The sequence below is a fragment of the Zea mays genome, unplaced genomic scaffold (genome assembly GCF_902167145.1).
Source record: "Zea mays cultivar B73 unplaced genomic scaffold, Zm-B73-REFERENCE-NAM-5.0 scaffold_253, whole genome shotgun sequence".
In the NCBI taxonomy this organism is placed as follows: domain Eukaryota; kingdom Viridiplantae; phylum Streptophyta; class Magnoliopsida; order Poales; family Poaceae; genus Zea; species Zea mays.
In genome coordinates, this window is record NW_023366875.1 from 12,501 (window position 1) to 24,022 (window position 11,522).

At 32.0% G+C, this 11,522-nt stretch overlaps 1 non-coding gene across 1 annotated transcript; it reads left to right on the plus strand.

The window, feature by feature from the left end:
• Positions 1-4,718: 4,718 nt before the first annotated feature.
• On the plus strand, positions 4,719-4,798 carry TRNAL-UAG (transfer RNA leucine (anticodon UAG)). Its single transcript has one exon. It is a non-coding gene; the product is annotated as a tRNA-Leu (tRNA).
• The last annotated feature ends 6,724 nt before the right edge of the window (positions 4,799-11,522 follow it).

The window sequence follows — 11,522 nt, forward strand, 5'->3', positions numbered from 1 at the left end:
TCCATCATTTTGCAATGAAAACAACATAAAAAACTCTGGACAATTTCGAAATCAGACCAAGCGTCTTAATACATATGCAAAAAAATTCATTATTGGCCCACCATTGATTACAAGATTTAGCTTTTATGAATCGCTATTGGTTTGATACGAATAATGGCAGTCGTTTCAGTATGTTAAGGATACAGATGTATCCACAATTCATTTAGAGTTACTTAATAGCCTATTTCTTATACTATATCTCTATCCCGTGAAATTCTCGAGCCCAAAGATGGATGCATATGCTGTGTTTCATTTTGCTAAATGATATCAATTAAATGGTATATCAATTCTATAAATTGGATATAGCAATAAATAAATCAGCAAAATTCTTTTATTTTAGATAGAAGAAATGTTTCTTCTATCTAAAATAAAAGAATGTACCCTTCTATCCAAATCCAATTTGCATCGATAAAATAAATCCAAATTCCAGATTCCAGCAGTAGATGAATAATTGCAAATTTTTGTGTGTACGAGATTAGAATAACTTAAAAATAACTGACATAATTTTTTATTTTTCCTGATCAGAAAAATACATGAAAAAGAAAGGAGGTAGAAAAATTTGTTGATTTATGGTTAAAGAAGAAAAACAAGAAAACAGGGGTTCTGTTGAATTTCAAGTATTCAGTTTCACCAATAAGATACGGAGACTTGCTTCACATTTAGAATTACACAAAAAAGATTTTTCATCGGAAAGAGGTCTACGAAGACTTTTGGGAAAACGTCAACGTTTGCTGGCTTATTTGGCAAAGAAAAATAGAGTACGTTATAAGAAATTAATAAGTCAGTTGGATATTCGGGAGAAGTAATTTAATCGTTCTCATTTTTTTCTTATTTTATTAGTAGTCTTATAGTAGTCTTAGATTTTGCATTTTGATGAGCCTCGTTTTGAGGAATTCATGGAATAATCCATTTTCATGGAATAAAGAATAAGAACAAGGATACATAACATAAAAAAAAGAATAGATAAGACGATATTCGCCCTCCCCCTACATATTTGATTTCTTCTCCTATACAAAAACCAGCAAGACCTACTCCATTGGTAATTCCATCAATGACACCTTTATCAAAAAAATGCGTTAGTTCGGCTAATCTTCTTATACCTAGGATAAAAACCCTAGTATAGAAAAAATCTATATAACCACGATTATATGACCAGCTGTATATCTTTTTTTTTACTTCATCCAAAAAGCTCTTTTTTGGATTCTTTTTTACAAGGGAATTTTGAAAATTCAAATTCTGAAAAAAAGAATAAGCAGATCCATAAAAGATATATGCTATGAATAGACCAAAAATTGCTAAACTTACAGAAGAAATTGCATTAGTGAGAAATTCATATGAATTTATGGAAGAATTAGAATTTTCCTGGAACAAGTTTATTGAAGGAGTTAGCCACTTTGATAATATGGTTAACTCCAATATTCTATTATCTTTTACTCCATTATCAAAATGGATTCCTATGGATCCAATGAACAAAGTAAAAAGTAGTAATATAAGAAGAGGAAATAGCATAGTATTTCCCGTTTCATGAGGATAGACAAAAGTATTTTTAGCCCCAAAGGGAGTACTAAAGGATCCTATCTTATTTCTTGTATTAGCAGGAATTTTTGGTATATTTTGTGAAAAAAAAGAAACTCCACTCTTCATTGTTGATAAAACAAAATCCCTATTGACTCCTTTGGATATACTTTTTCCCCATAAGGATATTGAATACAACGAACCTTCTTTAGTACTACTGTAATTTTGAAAATGAACACGCAAATACCCATCAAAAGTAAGTAAATATATCCGAAACATATAAAATGCAGTTAATCCTGCAGTAAAAGAGGCTATTATTCCAAAAAAGGGTGAATACAACCAACTATTACTAAGGATTTCATCTTTGGACCAGAAGCAAGCAAGAGGTGGAATACCACAAAGAGAAAGTGTACCACATAAAAAAGTAGTTCTTGTAATTGGAACGTATTTTCTTAAACCACCCATAAGAACCATATTCTGACTTTTATCTGGTGAATATCCAACAAGAGGTTCCATTGAATGAATAACGGATCCGGATCCTAAGAACAATAAAGCTTTCGAATAAGCATGAGTGATCAAATGGAATAAAGCAGCTTGATAAGAACCTATACCTAGAGCTAACATCATATAACCCAATTGAGACATTGTAGAATAGGCTAAGCTTCTTTTAATATCTCTCTGAGCAAGAGCTAAAGTGGCTCCTAAGAAGAGTGTTATTGTACCTATTAAAGAAATGAAACTCATTATCCAGGGTAGGGATATGAAAAGAGGAAGAAGTCTAGCTAGAAGAAAAATCCCCGCAGCAACCATAGTTGCTGCGTGTATAAGAGCCGAAATAGGAGTGGGTCCTTCCATAGCATCAGGTAACCATACGTGAAGAGGAAATTGTGCAGATTTTGCAACTGCACCAAGGAATAATAAAAAAGCACACAAAGTAGTAAGTAAGGAATTAATCCCATTATTAGGAATCCAGTTATTAGCTATTTTGAACAAATCCCGAAACTCCAAACTACCCGTTATCCAAAAAAAACCTAAAATTCCTAATAACAGACCAAAATCCCCTACACGATTAGTTACAAAAGCTTTTTGACAAGCACTCGCTGCAATTGGCCGCGTAAACCAAAAGCCTATCAATAAATAGGAACACATTCCGACAAGTTCCCAAAAAAAATAAATTTGTATCAAATTGGAACTAGTAACCAATCCTAACATGGAAGTATTAAAAAAACTTATATAAACAAAAAATCTCAAATATCCTTCATCGTGAGACATATAATCGTCACTATAAATAAGAACTAAGATTCCTACAGTAGTAATTAGTATTAACATAATAGACGTAAGGGGGTCGACCAAGTATCCAAATTCTAAGGAAAAATCATTATTGATGGTCCAAGACCATAGATATTGATAGATAGAACTTCCATTTATTTGTTGAATAGACAGGTGAAGTGAGAATACCATAGCTATACTTAAGAGTAAAATACTAGGAAAAGCCCATATCCGACGAAGATTTTTTGTTGCTGTAGGAATAAGAAAAAGTCCAAATCCCATTGACATAATAACTGGAAGTGGGAGAAGAGGAATTACCCAGGCATATTGATATGTATGTTCCATAAGAAAAGAAATAGCAATTTTTAGTTTAAATTTATAGTTCAATTTTTCTATAAAATAAAATTGTTTCCGATTCACCAAACCTATTCTTATCTCTTTCTAAAGGAATTAAAAAAACAAAATAAGAAAAATAAAAAATACTGGAATTATGAATTTTTCTAATTTCTCTCATTAAAATATTCCAAAATTTAGAATGGGTTTAGTTACTTAAATTCAAAAAGTGAATCAAAGAATTTCGGTATCTAGTTATTAGTAAAAAAAAATATTTATTAAAATACAAAAAAAGATTGAATAATTTTACTTTCTAATCATTTTTGTATTTCTTTTTGTTAAAATAAAAGAGCTCTCTTGTTTCGTAATTGATTGATTGAATTCCAAAGAAAACCTATATTTATAGGAAATTCTCGAATATTGCTTATTTCATATAAAAGGAAATCCTAATGACTAGAATTCTCTAAGTTTTAGAATGTCTTGTTTAAGAGACTAAGTATTTTTTTTTATTGGAATTCAATTATGGAATAGCCTTCTGAACTTAATTAACTATTTGAATTGAATTTTACCTTCTTTTTATCTCCCCCTCTTATATGAGGGCTTATCCCCCATACCATATATTTATATATGGAGTATATTTGATATAGAAATTGATTTAAATAGAAAATCTTAAAAAACTCTTGTCTTATCCACATTAGACAAAATGAACTAAAGAAGAATTTAGAATTTAAGTATCTTTCAGTATCTTTCAGTATCTAAGTATAAATACTAAGAAAAAACAGAAAGAAGGATTGATTTGTGGCAATAGATGTCTTTCACATACAACTAGAAAAAAGTAATTCCCTTTTTGAATGGCAGTTCCAAAAAAACGTACTTCGATGTCAAAAAAGCGTATTCGTAAAAATCTTTGGAAAAAAAAGACTTATTTTTCCATAGTACAATCTTATTCTTTAGCAAAATCAAGATCATTTTCTAGGGGCAACGAGCATCCAAAACCAAAAGGTTTTTCTGGGCAACAAGCAAACAAATAATAAGATTTTGAAATAATCTGAATTGAACTATCCAAAAGAAATTCCAATTATTTAATATGAATGAATAATTCGGATTAATTAATAAATGTACTTTTATGTGTCGAATTCCTCGGTACAATATTCTTAGAACGAATCCCTCCATTATCATTATATAGAACAAAAGTTTTTGGTATATTGTGTCCTCAGTATTCTTTTCCTATCAAAGAACTTTTTTTTATAATAGAATTCTCATAAAAACGAGGATTCTATTATAAAAAGTAGACTATTCTTGCAATAGGACTTACAACCTCCACCTAATCTTATCCAAAATTCCCATATAAATGGGTTTAGGACTGGTACATCATATTAATAAGAGTGTAAAGGCTTTCATTCTATCAATTTTTCTAAAATACAAAATGCATTTCATTGTAGTTAATGATGAACTTCTAATGATGAACTTCTAATGTTCCTAAATTCTATGGCTTCTCCCAGTCTCGACGATTCACGATAAAATAACTATTATTCTTTTAAGTTAACTATTATTTTAAATTAGCCGCCATGGTGAAATTGGTAGACACGCTGCTCTTAGGAAGCAGTGCTCAAGCATCTCGGTTCGAATCCGAGTGGCGGCATTCTCGAAAAAGAATACAATAAATTAGAAAATGGATTCAATTCGAAATTTCCAATTTTGTAATGGGACCTTATCGTTATGCTATTTGCAACTTTAGAACATATACTAACTCATATCTCTTTCTCAACCATTTCAATTGTGATTACGATTCATTTGATAACCTTATTAGTTCGTGAACTTAGGGGATTACGTGATTCGTCAGAAAAAGGAATGATAGCTACTTTTTTCTCTATAACAGGATTTTTAGTCTCTCGTTGGGTTTCTTCGGGACATTTTCCATTAAGTAATTTATATGAGTCATTGATCTTCCTTTCATGGACTCTGTATATTCTTCATACTATTCCTAAGATACAGAACTCGAAAAATGATTTAAGCACAATAACTACGCCAAGTACTATTTTAACGCAAGGCTTTGCCACGTCGGGTCTTTTAACTGAAATGCATCAATCCACAATACTAGTACCTGCTCTACAATCTCAGTGGTTAATGATGCATGTCAGTATGATGTTACTAAGCTATGCAACTCTTTTGTGTGGATCCTTATTATCCGCCGCTCTTCTAATCATTAGATTTCGAAAGAATTTCGATTTCTTTTCACTAAAGAAAAATGTTTTTCTTAAAACATTTTTCTTTAGTGAGATTGAATATTTATATGCAAAAAGAAGTGCTTTAAAAAACACCTCTTTTCCCGTATTTCCAAATTATTACAAATATCAATTAACTGAGCGTTTGGATTCTTGGAGTTATCGTGTCATTAGTCTAGGGTTTACTCTTTTAACCGTGGGTATTCTTTGTGGAGCAGTATGGGCTAATGAGGCATGGGGATCCTATTGGAATTGGGATCCTAAGGAAACTTGGGCATTTATTACCTGGACCATATTTGCAATATATTTACATAGTAGAAAAAATCCAAATTGGAAGGGTACGAATTCCGCACTTGTAGCTTCGATAGGATTTCTTATAATTTGGATCTGCTATTTTGGTATCAATCTGTTAGGAATAGGTTTACATAGTTACGGTTCATTTACATTACCATCTAAATAATTACATAACATAAAACCTTCGGTTTTTTTCCTTTTTAGTTTGATTTGAGAACCCTTTGAAAAGACGTTCAAGGGGTTCTCAAAAATTCGAGATAGATCTAATTAGACTTTTTTACTTTTTTCTGAATTTTTTATTTTTCCACTCTGGAATATAGAGCGGACTGGTTAAAAAAAGAAAATCCTATTTAGTATAATAATTGGATAATAGAACCTCTACCCTATCAACGGATAGCGAGAGAACCAAATCTGGATAAATACCAATTCCTATTACTGGTAAAAAGATACAGATTAAAAGAAAGAGTTCTCGTGGTCCAGAATCTACAAAATTTTTGTTTGGAACATGAAATAGCTTGTATCCATAGAACATCTGGCGTAACATAGATAATAAATAAATAGGAGTTAATATCATTCCTATTGCCATTACAAAAGTAATTAGCATTTTTGGCATTAACATAAATTTAGGACTAGTAATTAGTCCAAAAAATACTACTAATTCTGCAACAAAACCGCTCATTCCCGGCAAGGCAAGAGAAGCCATTGAAAAGCTACTAAACATGGTAAAAATTTTTGGCATTGGGATAGATATTCCCCCCAGTTCTTCGAGATAAACAAGACGCATTCTATCACAAGCCGTTCCCGCCAAGAAAAAAAGTGTAGCACCGATAAATCCATGAGATAATATTTGTAAAATAGCTCCATTTAGTCCAATGTTGGTTATGGAACCAATTCCTATAATTATGAAACCCATGTGAGATACGGAGGAGTAGGCTATTCTTTTTTTGAAATTTCGTTGACCAAGAGAAGTTGAAGCTGCATAGATTATTTGCACCGCTCCTATTATTACCAACCAAGGGGAAAATAGATAATGAGCATGCGGTAACAATTCCATATTGACCCGAATCAATCCGTATGCTCCCATCTTTAATAGAATTCCGGCTAAAAGCATACATGTACTGTAATGCGCTTCCCCATGGGTATCTGGTAACCACGTATGTAAAGGTATAATCGGCAATTTGACAGCATAAGCAATAAGGAAGCCAAAATACAGTAGTATTTCCAATGTTGTAGGGTATGATTGATTAATCAATCTTTCTAAATCTAATCCGGGTTCATTGGAACCATATAATCCCATACCCAGAACTCCAATTAAGAAAAAAATGGAACCGCCTGCAGTATACAAAATAAACTTGGTAGCTGAATACAGACGCCTCTTTCCCCCCCACATGGATAAAAGTAAGTAAACAGGAATTAATTCTAACTCCCACATGATAAAAAAAAGTAAAAGGTCTCGTGAAGAAAATAATCCTATTTGACCGCTATACATTGCTAGCATCAGGAAATAGAATAATTGCGAATTCCGAGTAACCGGCCAAGCCGCTAAAGTAGCTAAAGTAGTGATAAATCCTGTCAATAAAATAGATCCTAATGAAAGTCCATCGATTCCCAATCTCCAGTGGAAATCGAAAACATCTATCCATTTAGAATCCTCCTTTAATTGGATTAAAGGATCCTCCAATTGGAAATGATAACAGAATGCATAAGTCATTAGAAGGAATTCTAATAAACAAATAGCTATAGTATACCACCTAACGATTTTATTTCCTTTATGAGGTAAAAAGAAAATTAATGAACCTGCAAATATCGGCAAAACAACAAGTATTGTTAACCAAGGAAAATAACTCATGATAAAGTAATAAAGACAAGATACGTTTTGACCAGAAAAGCCCATGCTCGATTATTTCGAGCACAGGCTTCTTCGGTAAAGAGGAATCAGACGATTCAAGTGGAGTTTTTTGTAACGTATCAATAAGATAGAGCCATGCTGCGGGTTGTTTCAGGCCCTAAATAAACGCGGACACTTAAAAAATCCGTTGGACAGGCGGATTCGCATCTCTTACAACCCACACAATCTTCGGTTCTCGGCGCGGAAGCAATTTGCTTGGCTTTACATCCATCCCAAGGTATCATTTCTAATACATCTGTTGGGCAAGCTCGTACACATTGAGTGCATCCTATACATGTATCATAAATTTTTACAGAATGTGACATTGGATCTCTAAATTTTCCTTTTCAACATAAAAATTTTCGATCTGGTAAAAATGAAATTAGTACTATATAAATTAGATGTATTGTAGACACCAGACGAAGCAATGGTTTATCCAAACTTTAACAAATAATGCAATATATTTCGTAATCTGTTTGTGAGAAAGCGTGAAAAGAGCCAAGAGACTTGAATTTAAGGCTTCAACAGTTATAATTATACGAATTCTACATACTAATTCGAATTAGCCAATAAATTGGCTATCATCTTTTCAATATAAATTATTGCAATATTCAAATTGCAATATCAATGAATTGCAAAAATGCAATATTCAATAAGTAAAAAACAATACTCTGAAATAACCTACTCAAAAAAAGGATATTATTAAACACTAATAAGAAAATAAGATTAGATTTCTATTCATCTTAATGTTTCTTATTATTATATATGCCCCTTTGTTTAGGGGATTCTATGTCTAATTATTCAAAAAATTGGATTGATTGATACGAGTTGATTTCCTGTTACGATGGATGGAAGAAAGAATGGATAGTCCAATAGCTGCTTCAGCAGCCGCAAGGGCTATAACAAAAATTGCGAAAATGTCTCCTTTTAATTGGCGACTATCAAATAGATCAGAAAATGTTACGAGATTTAGATTAATTGAATTCAGTATAAGTTCAAGACATATTAGAGCTCTAACCATGTTTCGGCTTGTGATCAATCCATAGATACCAATCGAAAATAAATAGACACTCAAAAAAAGTACATGCTCAAACATCATTAACTAACTCCTTATCAATCTCGATTCATTTCAATATGAGGACAAGAATTGAACCGATTCAATTAATTAGAATAGAACAATTACGCAACAAAAGAGAAAAGAAGGTATTTGTTGTATTGGCAGTAGATGGGTTTTACTAAATCAAAATTGTGATTCTTTAGTTATTTATTTTATATTTGAAATTCTAAGAATTTTGACTCATTCTAAGTATTTCTTATTGTCGAGCCATAGTAATTGCACCTATTAAAGAAACTAGAAGAATTAGGGAAATGAGTTCAAACGGAAGATAAAAATCGGTTGCTAAATGAATCCCAATTTGTTGAACGTTATTTATGAGACCCTGTTCTACTATTTGGTTTGATCTTGTAGTCCAAAGAATTCCATACCACGACGTATCTGGGATAGTAGTCATTAGTGAAAAAGGAATAGTTATACAAAGGAGTAAAGTAAACCCATCTCCAATAGTCCAATAATTCTTATCTTTAGACCACTCTGAGCCGTTTACAAACATTACAGCAAATATGATCAAGACATTTATGGCTCCCACATAAATAAGAAGTTGTGCGACAGCTACAAAGTAGGAATTTAATAAAAAATAGAATAAGGATATACAAACAAGAACTAATCCCAGCGAAAAGGCAGAATAAATTGGGTTGGTAAGTAATACTACTCCTAGACCTCCTAGTAGAAGACCAAATCCCCCAAATAGCACAAGAATCTCATGTATTGGTCCAGGTAAATCCATTATGGATAAGAAGAAATTTCTAGTATAAAATTTTTCATGAACTGACTAAAACTAAAAGATTCAAGGAAGGAAAAAGGTATTAGGATATTTTTTTGTATATACATATAAGTTGTTAAGCAGTAGTTATTCTTTTTTCGTTAGAGTTAGTAAAAATGGATTTTTCTAATAAAAAAATCCTAATACCTAGTAATCTGTAATCGTTCTTGAATTCCAAGATTTTTCTTCGTCTATTTTACTTTGAGGCGAATTCCTAATTGTTTGAATTGTGTAATCTCCCATTATGGAGATTGGTAACCGACTCAAAGCAATTTGATTGTAATTCAATTCATGACGATCATAAGTAGAAAGTTCATATTCTTCAGTCATTGATAAACAATTTGTGGGACAGTATTCAACACAGTTACCGCAAAATATACAAACTCCGAAATCAATACTATAATTAAGCAATTGTTTTCTTTTAATATCCTTTTCAAATCTCCAATCCACAAGGGGTAGATCTATCGGGCATACGCGAACACATACTTCACAAGCAATGCATTTATCAAATTCAAAGTGTATTCGCCCCCGGAAACGCTCCGATGTAATTGATTTTTCATAAGGGTAGTGAATCGTTATAGGTAAACGATTTGTGTGGGATAAGGTAATTATGAAACTTTGACCAATGTATCTTGCGGCGCGTATTGTTTGTTGACCATAACTAATGAACCCAGTTAGCATAGGGAACATATTCTAAATCTATATATGAAAAAGGTATGTTTCTTTCTCTTGTTTGAGAGAACTTTTGTGTTGAAAATATTCTTACTGTTATTGTATTCTTATTTATAGTGAAACTAGTTGGGAAGAAGTTGTTAATAAGAGATTGCCCAGAGAAATAGGTAAAAGAAATTTCCATCCAAGATTTAATAACTGATCCATTCTCATCCTGGGTAAAGTCCATCTTATTGTGATAGAAATGAAGAGAAATAAATAAGCTTTAGTTAATGTAATAAAGATACCTATTACCATTTCCAAAATTCCAATTATTTTATTCATTTGGAAAAATCCAAAAAAGGATATATAGGGAATAGAGAAATTCCACCCGCCTAAGTATAGAACAGTTACAAATAAAGAGGAAACTAATAAATTTAGGTAAGAAACAAGATAAAATAAACCATATTTAATACCAGAATATTCGGTTTGATAACCTGCTACTAATTCTTCTTCTGCTTCTGGTAAATCAAAGGGTAATCTTTCACATTCTGCCAAAGAAGAAATTAGAAAAACTAGAAAACCTATAGGCTGACGCCAAAGATTCCATCCAAAAAAACCATATTTGGACTGTGCTTCAACTATATCAACTGTACTTGAACTATTAGATAATCATAGTCGATGATAACATCACAGTTCCCACCGCTATTCCAAAACCGTACATGAAACCTTAGCTTCATACGGCTCCTCTATGATCAGAAAAAAGGAAAGGATTGTTTCGTTTCGGTATCATCCTCTGGGCATAGATAGAATTAGATAAGATAAAATTGATTGGAAAGCCCAAAATTAGACCAAAGCAATTACGTCTGCTAGAATAACAAAAAAGCGCTTCCGAATTGATCTCATCCTTTATATAATATAATTTTGCTTTGTTCGGTAATAACTTAATATTGGAATAAATCACTCGTTATAGCAATTAATAAATGGAAAGAATTTGGCATTAGTTCATGAGGAATTCTGTATGAATAGGGATAAAGGAAGGAAAGAATAAATAAAGATCCTTTTTTGTATTGTATTCCATATCTTTTGTCCTACTCTTCTTTCCCCGGGAGGGGTATACTTAAAAAAAAAGAATAAAGGGTTAATTCGTTCTTGATAGCCATTTCCTTAACAAGTGAATGGGAACATACTCTAGACCGGAATCTGAAGAAAGTACTGCTTGATCATTTCCACCAATTTCAAGTCCTTATTATGATTCCTTTTATGAGGAAAAATGTCTAATGATTTAGATTCTCTCATTACTAATCCTGTATGTACTTTAGTGTTCCTAATCCCTCACTAACTTTTGATGGATTGCCTTATGGTTATAAGTTTAAATTATAGTAATAACTCAAAATATTCTAGTAATGGAATTCCATATCGCGAATC